Genomic DNA, 13,882 nt, shown 5'->3' with positions numbered 1-13,882 from the left:
GACAGCAAACAACAAAGAGCAACATAATAATAGAAAAAAAAGCACCATCACAATAAACTAGCTAGCCATAGATATCAATAGTTACTAAATAATAAACGATATTGTGCAGCACGCAGGATAGACAGCGCACAGTGTGCTTTGAGGCAGCAGCCAAGAAAGCTGTAGTCCGTGTCTGTGAATACCCGTGTGTACACCTGTGTGCATACCTGTGTGGATCAGCATGCTTGCATTCCAAAGGTTTCTCCATGTGATAAGTGATAAGTTTTCAAAAGAGACAGTAAATTACAGAATGCTAGTAGTGGGTGATATTATACAAATGCTGTCATGATTTTATGTGAACATTTTGTCATTTGTAAACTATACATAACATTTTTTCTACATTGTAACTGATGTGATGTTCGACAAAGTGCTTTTAATTAAAAATAGGCAAACATTTCTTTGTTTCTTTATTCAACTTTTGAACAGTGGTATTTAGTAAGTACATATTCAGTAAATGCAAAGTATTTACATGGCCCCCTAAATTAAAACATTATGGGTTATTCAGAACAGAACTATGCTTGGAAAAATATTGTCCCATCAGTTGATCCAACTCCTCCACAGTAGCAGGTGGAACTTTTCTTTTTTGAGGATGGCTTCTTTTACCTGTCACTACAGATGGTCTGTCTATGTTTTGATCAAGAACCTTTTTTTTGGGCAGCTGAAGAGGAGAAGTCTATCTTATGGCCAACCTCTGGCTGTATCTTGGTCATATTACCCAGCAAAACCCAGTATGCAGGTTCATCTGTAACAGTCCTTGTGCCACAGATCCTCACTGTTGCTTCTACATTAAACAGAAGAGCAGTGACATGGCTGCAAGTCTCCACGACTCTAGCCATACAGCTGCAGTGGGCGGCTTCAACCTTCCCTGTGATGCTCACAATGACCTGTGGCTGCAATGCTGCAATTCAGTCTTTAAGAGTGCAGGACCTGAAACACACACAGACAAAGTTCATTTAAAGACAAGAACTATGAGCCAAGGCCGACACAAATGTGTTTTATTTACTTTCAAATCCATTTATCATAAATGTAACAAATAAAGTGTTTTTATGTATCCATCTATAGAACGCTGCATGTTATATTCTAAATCTGCATGTTTCTTTTTAGAAACCGATCAGCGAAAAATGAACCTAAAGTATGTAATGCAAGGATGTAATCACTTTCAAGAGGGAGAAAACATAAAGTTCAACTTTAAGTGACAATTATGGACACCTAATATGACAAGGAGATTCTGCAGGTCATTAATCAATGTATAAAACTAAAACAGAATGTATTTTTAGTGACACAGGACACAAACAAGGAAGCAAGATGTGTAATTAGGATTATTTATAATAAATATGAATTAATTAGGGCAATTTCTTTAACCATAAAGAATAACTAAATCCTTCAGGACAATGTCACATCAATGCACTGAACTCACTATGTTATCCCTCTAACAGAGCCTCTACATGTTCTCACTGTAATTTCCCCCTCACGAATGAATTTTTGCTAGCACTAATTTGAATGTTGGGGGGAATCAAACGCATTTTACTCGCAGTACTCAAGCTGACTTACCTTTGCTTGAATGACGGCGTACTCACAACGTGGAGGCTTAAAAATAGCCAAATCTTGTACCCAGTCCTTGGTGAATTGGATGTGCGCCTCCAGAGATTTATAATTGCGAAATTGGTGCGCCATGTATGCTCTGACTCCACAGACAAGGTATGAGAGTAGATCATGCTAAGTCAATAGCGGTTTGGTCTTCAGGGTTTCTACTCCACGGCTATATTTCATACGGGTCCACATTTCAACAATCAAGTACCGTCTCTTTGCATCTGGACAGAATCTGTCTCTATACCGTCATTTTCTTTTGAGCTACGTTTCAGAATGGTTCGTAGCAAACTTGTTTTGATTCGTGACCTGCCAAGATGGTGCTGCGCTCCCACAATGCATTGCGACATTACGTCAACTCCAAAGCCCTTTGCGTGCAGGAGTGTATGCGCATGCGCATTGCCACGGTGGTTTAAAAAATAAAGATATAATGAAAAGTAATTAATAAAAATTAAATATTTAAACATTCCCACAAATGTGCAATGAACGTGCAAAAACTCTCTTTAGTAGTTGTTGCTGTTTCTTTCTTTCTTTCTTCTTTTTTTTTTTTTTGAAAAATAACGACGTCTCTGAGGCGCGAAATCTGACAGCGAGAGGAACGGCCGGATACAGGAGACGGGAAGAAACAAGCCGATTATGTTCGCGTTAATTAAGTGGTTGGAAGATGTAAAATTCTCAATTCTGCCAACTGAACATATACGAGATTTTAATGAGGATGAATAATTAGCCGGCATGGAGGAAACGGACCTTTATTTCGTGGAGTGGCGACAAGAAGCCAAGGCGGGTGGCCAGTCTAAGAAGCCTCCATCATCAAGCTAGCAGGTGCCTTTTCCCATATAATATTACTTTATTCTCGTGTATTTGGAACGGAAGCGTAGAGCTGCCACCCAGGCAAAAGAGAAATATAAGTATATCACGTTATAACGTGAAAAGTTTATCGTTCTAACAATATACTATCATGTTTGAACAACATGTTTGAACAACATTGTATGAAAAATGTACATAATTATCACGTCCGTACAATATTGTGCGAACGTGACAATTATGTATATTATAATAATGTGATATTATATTATACCAGTGGTTCTTAACCTGGGTTCGATCGAACCCTAGGGGTTCGGTGAGTTGGTCTCAGGGGTTCGGCAGAGCCTCCGCTGTGACGTGCACGGCTCATTTTGTGCACCAGTAAAAAACATATCTACGTCTAATTTGAAAAAAAAACACACTTTATTTTTCACTAAAGAGGGGTTCAATGAATGCGCATATGAAACTGGTGGGGTTCGGTACCTCCAACAAGGTTAAGAACCACTGTATTATACAAACATGAAAAGCATAATGTTAGAACAATAAACATTTCACGTCATAACGTGATACAGCTCTATTTTTCTTTTGCCTGGGTGGCAGCTCCACGCTTCCATAATTTGGTAATCAAAATATGTAACTTAATTAATTATATTGTGACGTACTTTTGCCTTTTCTTATTATTCTGCCTTCTCAATAACTATCAAAGCCTATTCACATTTAATTTGGCTTTCACAGAAATCCTACCTCTCCTTCTGGCTACAGAGTACTTACCAAGGTTAGAAAGAAAGAACAGTTATGCTTTATTAATGTTCGCTAATTACAATGTTCCACATTTCCTTGCTTTTTAAGTCATTTTTAGGCTTTTTAGAGTTTTTGTTTTTTATTTTTTTAGCAGTAATGTTTCTGCCTATTTATTTCAGCCCATGAAATCGAATGCAGATCTTCCTAATGTGAGATTTACATAAATGTAAGTAATTTTGTTTGTCATTGTCATTAATGTTGTTGCTGTTGTTGTTTTTGTGCAGTTTGCAATCATATAAACCTAGCAAGCATCAGTCAGCACAGTGACTAACCTAAACAGATTCTTGCTTTATTCACATATATTATATGTAATTATATATACCTGCACATTGTACCTAGGGTTGCAGCCACTTGGCCCCACCCCATTGTTGTGACAGCCCTGATTGTACTTATACACTGCATCTGAACAGGGAACAGTCTGCCACATTAATGTATTTTTAAGTGACTTGTTTGTAATACATGAATTTGTTTCTTACAGATGTCAAAGTCTCAACCTCATGCTGCCCTCCCCCATCCTCCTAAAGTAAGTATTTGTTGTTGTAGTTTTTTATGCGGTGTCTGTGTCACATGCTAATCATAATTATTGAAATAACTGTTTTCTAACAGATTTTCCAAAACACTAGTTATGTTTGTTGTCATTCAGACCAGTACTACTGCTTAGACATTGTTTAGTGGTCATGCATGTTTGACAAGCTCGTTATGATACCAAAACTGTAGGCCTATCACAATAATCGATATATCGACTTAACACACAATACATGTACATGACCTCAATAATTGATGATGTAATTTATGTGCCATTATATTTACAAAAATAAAATATAATGATAACAAAACAATAACATTAAATATCATTGTTTTCTATTTGTTAGAAAATTTACTATTTATTCAAGTTTTTAAGGTATCTAATATTTTGATTCCTAATTTCAATGATCTAAATACTTTAAGAATTAGATGTTGGTTTGTCAATTGAAAGTGTGTAGATCTTGCATTATTATGGTGTTATATTATGATTATACATTCAAAGACATAAAATGGTCTTAAAATGACAATGACATAACTTGTCGCAATTGTTTATGGGGCAATATACCGACCAACAAAAAGTCGTTATCGTAACAGGCCTTCAAAACAGACGGTTTTATGATTGATAAATTCAAAAAATAAATACATTTAATTTCTCTGAGATTCTCTAATATTCAGTTACAGTTCACAACACAGCTACCCGTACATGCAGTATTATACTGTAAATATAAATCTCTGCATTTAGCATCCCACTAGAAGCGTCACAGTTACTGCCTCTTTTTTTTTTTTTACAAATACCTGTACTATCACTAACACATTTACTGTTTTACTTTTAGCCTGTGGATACAAATGCAGATTTCCTTAATGTAAGTTGTGCATTTTAATTACATCATGTTATTTTTATTATTATTTATTTATTTATTTTATTTTACATTCAAATATTTCAAGCTTCTTGGTTAAAGAAGCTTGATTGCTAGTAGGTAAAGAATAGTTCACCTATAATTCATATTCCCAATTAATTTCTCACCTCTGATTGAATGCCTTTGTTTGTTTTCCTATAACAAAACATTTTTGCTGGATATATATGGTGAATTTATATGCATAGATACAGTCGTAGTGCTTGACACATGCAAACAGCAGTAGATGTACTAAAAAGGAAATAATTACAATCATGATGTTGATTGCTGATGTCAGTATATATATTTTAGAGGAATGTTTTGTTTTTCACCCAAAATAACTATATTGCTTCAGAAGAGATTTATTACCCTACCGGACTCTTATATATTGTTCTGTTTTTTGTTTGTTTTTGTTATTTTCAGGTTCAATGGTGCGTGTTCTTCTAATGGCCGCCTTCCCACTGGAGGTTTTGATCCACAGCAATTTAAAAGGTAATCAGCTTTGAAAGTCAGTTCAAATGGTTAGCTAATAGTACTTTAAAAAGCCTACAACTCTGTCACCAGTTTCTTTACCGAAAATTACCCATAAAAGTATCGCTCAATAGTAATAATAATAGTAGTAATAATAATTGTAGTTCAAATGTTTAGTTGTACAAATATCAAATTTTTGGAAATCTAAAACTAGTCAAACACTCAAATGTTCATGCTTTTTATAGGAGGACAGAGCAAAACGGACATCGGCGCAGAGTGAAGAACTGCCCTTGATAAGGACACTATGACAGCCATATATAGTAAGTGAAGACTTTCTGTGTATCTAAAATTGCATACAGCACAAGTAACTTACTTTGCAACCATTAAAATAGGTTGTAAAGTAAGTTACCAATACAAATAGGTGATGATGCATTGTAGTGGTTGGTCTCAGACAAAGAAGGTCAACAGATTTATGAATGCTGGAAGGTAAGGAGAGACGACCAAAAGGGGTGTTAGCATTACTGTAATGTGAACTGGATAGACTTCCCATCTAGGAAAAAAAAAGGAGGTAAATTATGCGTAAAATATATCTGTATTAATATCTGTATCTGTATAAACAGAAATATCTGTTTGCTAAATGAAGCCAGCTAACATAAATCACATTTTTATTTTAACTCTGATAAAAGTAATAGAACTGTGACTTTTGTTTGTTACAGTGGGGGTAAGGAAGGGGTTTCCCAGCGTGTCCAGAAGGGCTTTGAGGATTGCAGTGAAAGCTGGGGGAACTGATATATATATATATATATATATATATATATATATATACACACATATATGTATATGTGTGTGTGTTTCTTTTAGAATGTTTAAGTATGTAATGAGAAATATATTTTATTAATATATTTCAAAATATACAAAAAATGGCCAAAAAATATATGTGCTAAAATACATTTTAAATATATAAATATATTTTAAAATGTATTTTAAAATATATTTTTTTACCGTATGGGCAAAGCTACACCAGAGGGTTGTGCTGTGTAACAGGTTGGTGCAGGTGGTGTTATCTACATTTGAACATTAGGCAACAGTCTCATGAAGACACTTTCTATTGTTCACTAAAGACCAACAATAACAGAGACAAAGGGAGAGCAGCAGAACTAGTGCTAACAATTAGCACTGCTAGCCTGCCCACCAACACCAGCTAATGTTCTAAAAACGATGATCAATGATTTTGCTGTAACGGCTCCAGCTGTCTGTGTCAGGGACACGTTGGAGATGAAGTGAGTGATCCAGTGACAAAGGTTTGGAAAGCTGCAGTCAGCTGAGACTAAAGGAGTCACCTGACCGAGAGACCAAATGTTTCACTGAGAACGTCCAGATGAACAGAATCAACCTTTGGGATAATCTGTTCCACACATCCATGTTTCACTTACTGCATTATATTTCCTCATTGCTGTGCACACAGGCCTGTGGCTTATAACCAACTCCAAGTTCAGACTCAGAGGCTGCTGAAGCTGTTTTCTGGAACAGAGACGTGTTGGATATAAAACCAACTCTTCTTTATGTGTCAGCACTGAGGAAAGGAGCAGCTTCGTTTCTAAGTGTATGAAGGACTGTAGCAGTGTGTGTGTGAGCTTTATTTCACAGACAGAACCATGTCAAAAACACAACTTCAGGTAAAAACAATACAAAATCAAAGAGTCTGATCAGAAGGATTAAACAGAGGAGTGTGGGACTGTTTTTAACAGACAGCAGGTTAAGCCAGGCTGGAGGAGTAAACTGAGCCTCGGTGTGAGCAGCAGTGTGTTTGACAGGAAGCTGAGATAAACAGTCTGGAGCCCATTTAGTGCTTCATATGAAAGTGTGAGGATTTGAAAGCAAATCTAAAATCAAGCAGGAGTCAGTGTGAGAATGATTTGTGCTTTTCCTCAGTCAGATGCTGGGAGTTTCAGTTCATCCATGTTCAGCGTGCTGTGCTTTGTGTAACAGGAGAATATGACAGTATAAATCAAGTCTTCATGTCACTGAAAGCCTCCACAGTCTGCTATGGAGGTGCATCAGTTTGGATTTACAAGAAGAACATTTCTTAAACCTGCCACAAGATGGCGCTCCAACAGAAGGGATGTCCACAGTGTAATACAGACACACACATACTGTGTGAATGTGTGAGTGAATGGGCTTTCAACACAAGGCTTCTGCTGCTACCTTTAATTACATAATTAGCTAACAAGAACAAACTGTTAATTACCACCAAAGAACGGCTCCAGATTTTAGCTGCTGACCATTTTGTGAAACGTTGATTACATCAGCTTATTGTTGATTTTTCAACCTTAATATCAGCTGCTTTAAAGGAGCCTCGTTCTCTGGCAGTAACACTTTTCTTCACTAGATGCAGTGCAGGCACAGTCTGTGTTTCTAAACTACACACTAATGTTCATTGTTGTGCAGCTAAATCCTCCCTCTGGATGGGAAGAATCCCTGTCAGGTGTGGAGCAGGGAAATTATTTTACTGCTATTGTTAAATAATTGTCATCATTACCATTGCATTAATAATAAAATCTGGAGTTTATATTGCATTCAGGGGTTAAACAGTGGCTCTTTCAGAAAGACTGAGTTGCAGGCTGACAGGAAGTTGTATGCAGAAGTGAAAGCAGATAGTTATTTTGAGCCGCAGGCTAAGACGAGGCTTTAACAATGTAACAGATAGCTTTAAGAAGGCCTTAAGCAGTTATGACTATTTTATACACAATGCATATCTGTGCTTATTAAAGAGTTGGAGCTCGGTCAATTAATTGGGGGTCGGAAGCTTTGTTCGGCGCGATGTTCGGACAATCTATTGTGCAAGTGACTTGGAGCCATAGAAGGAATTGCAATACATGCTTACAAAACACTTATATATCAGATCATTTTATATTAAGGTTTTAGTAGAGGTTCTTGGTTAAAACATTTATTTAGTAGAAGACATACACATAGTCTCAGTGAGCTTCTGGTCTGGTAAAAGGTCAGAAGTGCAACAGGTGAATTGAGAAAGAGCATTTGAGGACGAGACACAGACAGTAGGTGAAGAGGTGACACAAAGAGCATGTGAGGTCGTGACACACACACACATAGAGTTAAATTTATTTAGAGGAACCGTCCTTGTTGTCTCGGCAAGAAAGAGGAACAATTCATTTTAAGATAAGAACGGAAAGTACCAAGCCATGAAAATAGAAGATGATTTTCTGGGTGAAAAGTCATGATGATGTTGATCTGATCTATGTATAAAATGTCCCGGTGACGCATGAAGGGGCGTCAGTAAACAAACCCTGATGCTATAAAATATCTGTTCATGCTTTGATTAAGTCGAGGACTACACCGTGAACTGTGTTCAAACAAACACGCTCACGCCTCACAGACGACAGCTTACAGTCTGTAGAGATAAAGTGACTTCGTACAGCCCCGTCTTCAGTCTTGTGGAGATGATCTCGACGCTTTGGTGGATGTTACTAGCTCCTGTGCAGTATTTTGTAAAGACATGATTATACCCCGTAAGCGCGTTAAAATTTACGCTAACAATAAGCCATGGGTCACTAAAAGTGTCAAATCCTGTTTAAGGAAAAAGAGACAGGCCTTTAAAGAGGGGCTGTTACCGATTTTCAGACAGCTACCAAGGAAATGAAAATCGAGATCTTGAAAGCAAAACAGACAAAAACCTTCTTGAAAGCAAATTTGCTGCAAAAACTTTTGGGTCTGCCTGGACTTGTATGAAAACCATAGCAGGGTTTCAAAATCCCCAGAGCAGCAGTCAGGTCATTTTAGATGTTTTAATTCAGACAGAGATTTTCAAATGCTTTAAACATGTTTTATGCTCGTTTTAGTTCTTCTGATTTCAGCGAGGATATTTGGGAACTGAAACAGAAACTGAGAGATACTCAGCACTTTATCATTGAACTCAGCGATGTTAAAAAGGCCTTTCATACAGTCAATGTGAACAAGAGCCAGGTCCTGATAATATTAGTGGCCGCCTAATTAAATCTTGTGCTGATGAACTCAGTCCTATATTTCAGGTTATTTTTAACAAATCCTTGCAAACACAACATGTGCCCTCTCTTTGCAAAGAAGCAGTCGTGGTTCCTGTCCCTAAATCTAAACGACTTCAGGCCTGCTGCCTCACTTCAGTTGTCATGAAAGTCTTTGAAAAAATCATCAGAAATGTGATTATGAAGAGACTGAAGGTCAGCTGGATCCAATGCAGTTTGCATACAGGCCCAACAGAGGAGTGGAGGACGCACTTTTGACTTTACTAAATCTGATTCTTAAACATGTAGAGAGTAAAGGGACTTTTGCAAGACTTCTTTTCATTGATTTTTCTTCGGCTTTTAATACAACACAGCCCCATATTTTAATTAAAAGACTTTTAGAACAGTTTGAAATCAGGAAAAACCTGGTGGGCTGGATTTTAGATTTTCTAACTGACAGGTCACAAAGAGTGAGAATAAATGGGGTTCTGTCTGACCCAGTGTTCTCCTCCACAGGTTCTCCTCAAGGCTGCGTCCTATCGCCCTTATTATTCACTCTCTATACAAACATGTGTCAGGGCAGACATGAAAACAGGGTCATTATTAAATATGCAGATGACTCTGTTATTGTCAGCTTACTGAAAGAGGGTGAAACTAACCACGGCCCAGTCATTGATGACTTTGTTCAGTGGTGGGAGGAGTCTTATCTCCAGCTGAACATATCTAAAACAAAAGACATGGTTGTTGATTTTAGGAAACAACAAAATGGGCACGGAGTCACTTTAATTAAAGGTCAGAAAATAGAGCAAGTACAATCATATAAATATCTTGGGACCATAATCAATGAAAAACTGAACTTTGATCAAAATTGCAAATCAGTTTGTAAAAAGGGTCACCAGCACCTTTATTGCCTTAGGAAACTTGTTCATTTCCACATTGACCAAAAAATTTTAACTTTGTTTTATCGTTCTTTTATTGAGTCTGTTTTATCCTTTTGTTTGGTGGCATGGTTCGGTCAGACCTCTGTCACAGAGAAAAACTCTCTGAATCAGATAGTGAGATGGTCCAGTCGTCTGATAGGTGAGCCACAGTCTTGTTTAGCCTCCCTGTACTCTGAGCAGGTACAGAGGATGGCTTTATCAATCCTTAAAAATGCTTCCCATCCTCTAAGGGGTGAATTTCAGCTTCTTCCCTCAGGACGGAGGTTTCTATTTCCGAGATGCAGGACAAAGCGTTATAAAAATAGCTTTGTCCCCGTTGCTGTCACTGAATTAAATAAGAACTGTTTTTGATTCGAAATATTAAAGTATGTGTCACAGTGAGCTTTATATATTTACTAGGTATGTGTGTTTTTAAAGGGATGTCAAATGCTGTCATTTTTCTGTAAAGCAAATTTACCTTGCCTTTGGGTATAAATAAAGTTACCTTACCTGCAGACGCTGTGCGCAGAGGTTCAGGAGCAGAAGTCCCGTTGTAAACATATCACGGCAGACCCGACGATGTTTGCATGAACGCGCTTTTTTTAAAAGTCAGGTCAAGGCTCCAAAAGCCCAAAGGCGATATAACAGTTTGTGTTTGCTACATGGATCATTGTAGTTCAGCTTTCCTTTGTTATATTTCTTTAAGAGCTCAAAATGTCTTCATTACATAAATCAAATGTAATTTTCTCTGTAGCACTTCATGGATTTCATAAGCAACACACTGTAGTTGTTCACACAAAGCATAAAGGTAAAACAATATACACAGTGTTATCTTCATTTTAGATGTCACAAAGTATTTGCGGCTCCCAGTGTTTTCCCGAACCCTGACCCTTTGCGTGGAAACCGGGTCCAAAAGGCTCTTTGGGTGTTAAAGGTTGCTGACCCCTGCACTAGGCCCAACTGACACATATATTTGATTCCAAATACAAAAAATAATGTGTAACCTGCTGGAAGAATGTAGGAGGTTGAGACAGGATCTCAACACTTGGTGTCTGCAACAAAAGACAACAATATGTGGGCCGATCGTGGCTCAAGAGTTGGCAGCTCGTCTTGTAATCGGAAGGTTGCCGGTTCGAGCCCCGGCTCGGACAGTCTCGGTCGTTGTGTCCTTGGGCAAAAAAGCACTTTGGGGTCCTTAGGGACGAGTAAAGCGCTCTACAAATACAGGCCATGTAATGGCAGAAACATTCTCTAGTGTAAATCCTGACTAGTTCATTAACTACAGATCAGTTTCAGTGAACATTATTCACAGAGGGATCTGAGTTCCTTATACCAGACTCTACAGAAACTGTAACACTGTACAGCTCTGCGACTCAACAATATGACAACAATGTAACACACACTAGAATCATCAAATAAAGCCCCACTAACCACTAGAACTAGAACTAACTAACTAGCACTGGACACTTGCATATTAGAGATTTCTACCACCATAGGAGGCGAGATATCATCCTTGAACCAGAGCATCCAGCCCTCAATTTCGGACATAAAAAGCGACGTGGCCAGGCATGATAACACTTTGACTGAACTGCAGGACTGTGCCTCGAACCACTCTGACACCATCGCCACTCTCCAGGCCACTGTGGAGCGTTTGTCTGCGGAGGTAAAGAAGTTAGATGAGAGATGTGGAGCTCTTGAGGCACTCCAGGAGGAATAATTTAAGAACTGCAGGAATACCAGAAGGCACAGAGGGACCCAAGATGACTGAGTTGGTTCACACCTGTTGGCGGAGGCGCTATCTCTCGAGGAGAAGCCACTCATCGATCGAGCACATAGAGCGAATCGCCAGCGTCCCAAACAAAGTCATCTTCCTCGGCCCATCATCTTGAGATTGCACTACTACCACATTGGTGAGGAAATTCTGCTGAAAGCTGCAGAGAACAAGAACCTGATGTATAAGGGTTTTTAAAATAAACATCCTCCCAGATTTCCCTCCCTCTGTTGGAAACGCAGAGCCGCATTTGCAAATATGAGAGGAAGACTACGTGGGATGACCGGCGTCAGGTACAGACTGCTATACCCTGCAAAGCTGTTAGTGACCCATGGTGATGTGAGGAAAAGCTTTACCGATCCCAAAGAGACCGTAGACTACGCGGAGAAGCACCTCTCCCACCCACCTTCAAATGTATTAAAAGCAAGGATATATCTATATGTCTAACGCTGACACAGCACTGTGTTTCTTCTTTTCCCTTTATATTCCATGTAAAGGTGAATATGGAGCGTTTATGGAGCTCGTTTATTGACCAGCTGTCAGTTAGAAGGTAAGAGTTACTAGGTTAACAGAGGTTAGCAGTAACAGTACGGGGAAGTATATTGTGTTGTTCTTTTGTTGTTTTTTATTTTATCCTACTTTACTTTGTTATTTTGATTTTACCTGTTGTGAGTGCTTCCCGTAATTCTCCTTTTTCTTGCGCCGCTGCGGCCAGAGTTCACAACATTACATATTTTTGTATCTATAAACAGGAAGCTGACACTCTCCAGACTTTATCAAAGGTGTGAGCGTCACAGCAGAGGCCTTTGTGTCAACGTAGCTGAAGACAAAACACAGAAACACATGAAGGAGATTTTCCTGGCCTGGATTTTATACAAATATTCTGCAGTACATCAAAAATGAAAGAAAACCATTAGTCAACATATGAACATCAGCTCTGAAGTTACAGAGCTTTGATTGGAGACACAGCTGAGCGTTTTGCATTTTGCATAATTAATTACATAATTAATTTTGTAACCATAATTAAATGGTTACATCATCTTTAAAGTCCCCAGAGATCAGGAAAAGGGCCTGAGGGTGCTGTGTTTGGAGTCTGCTGGTTACAGTGTGCAGGACCTCACAGGCTGCTGCAGCGTTAGCAGAGGGCGGGACATACACAGCTATCATAATCACGTGTGTAAACTCTCGTGGTAGATAGTACGGTCTCATGCTAACCGCTAGCAGCTCAATGTCCTTACAGCATAGCGTCTCTTTGATAGAGAAATGCCCAGAGTTACACCATCTATCGTTCACAAACACAGCCAGACCCCCTCCTCCCTTCTTACCACTCTCCGCTGTTCTGTCATAAGAGGCTCAGCAGCTAAAGCAGCACACCTGGGTCTCCCAGCCTATTAAAAGCAGCCCTTTGCTTCACCTGCTTCACTAAACATTATTATTTTAAGCAGAGTGGTGTGATTTATGTAGGCATTGCTGTGTGACAGGATGACTTTTCTTGCACACCCACCAAATGAGGGCGCACATGCTTCCACGCCCACTGGTGACTGCACACATCCTTTCAAGGAAGCATTTCATTCATCCCTAACAAATGGAACAAAACACTGTGCAGCGTGTTCAGGTTTGAACGTGGCCCTGGCCTCTCTCTGCATCCACCTGGCACATGCAACACACATCCACTCCCTGCTGAGCTGCTTGTATTTGATGTGTTGAAGTTTTGGTAAAGTTTGAATAAATTCCACTTTATTTATAGGAACATTTCATCTGTGGACTCCTGCTTCCCCTCTCCTTGAGCCAGTTTGTGACGGGAACATGACATAAGAAAAGTAATTTATCCCTTTTTGATTCTGTGTATCTGGCGCTCATCCAGTGAGTTCACACTTGGCAGAAACAGACTGAATTTGTCTGGAGAACTTTGGCTTCAGCCAAGTTAGATAAACACACTGTGTCTCTGTCAAAACAGCAGTGTAGTTGTGGCACCCCTGTGAGGGAATGACCACATGAATATTATTTTGTGTAAAACACTCATGTAACGGGACATTTTTCATTGCTATATGTATTTATTTTCAGTTTCTTTAA

General features: G+C 38.8%; 1 protein-coding gene and 2 long non-coding RNA genes across 5 annotated transcripts in view; 1 reads left to right on the top strand and 2 right to left on the bottom strand.

Moving 5' to 3' along the window:
- The window catches only part of LOC309702177 (NACHT, LRR and PYD domains-containing protein 3-like), a 330,494-nt gene that overhangs the window by 114,454 nt on the left and 202,158 nt on the right, over positions 1 to 13,882 (bottom strand). The window lies entirely within an intron of this gene.
- Positions 742 to 1,909, bottom strand: LOC309702496. The gene is made up of 2 exons (XR_014275556.1): positions 1,591 to 1,909; positions 742 to 966 (listed from the first exon to the last, which is right to left on the bottom strand). It is a non-coding gene; the product is annotated as an uncharacterized lncRNA (long non-coding RNA).
- On the top strand, positions 1,931 to 5,869 carry LOC309702452. 3 transcript variants are annotated; one of them, XR_014275498.1, is made up of 8 exons: positions 1,931 to 2,448; positions 3,166 to 3,205; positions 3,351 to 3,397; positions 3,710 to 3,754; positions 4,590 to 4,619; positions 5,073 to 5,141; positions 5,366 to 5,440; positions 5,837 to 5,869. It is a non-coding gene; the product is annotated as an uncharacterized lncRNA (long non-coding RNA). The 3 variants fall into 3 exon arrangements; XR_014275500.1 differs by lacking the exon at positions 5,837 to 5,869 and having other exon boundaries at positions 5,366 to 5,655; XR_014275499.1 differs by lacking the exons at positions 4,590 to 4,619; positions 5,837 to 5,869 and having other exon boundaries at positions 5,366 to 5,655.

The sequence above is a fragment of the Aulonocara stuartgranti genome, assembly GCF_965226115.1.
Source record: "Aulonocara stuartgranti genome assembly, chromosome: 3".
NCBI lineage: Eukaryota > Metazoa > Chordata > Actinopteri > Cichliformes > Cichlidae > Aulonocara > Aulonocara stuartgranti.
Note: the sequence above shows the minus strand (reverse complement) of the source record. Positions and strands in the feature narration are given on the sequence as shown.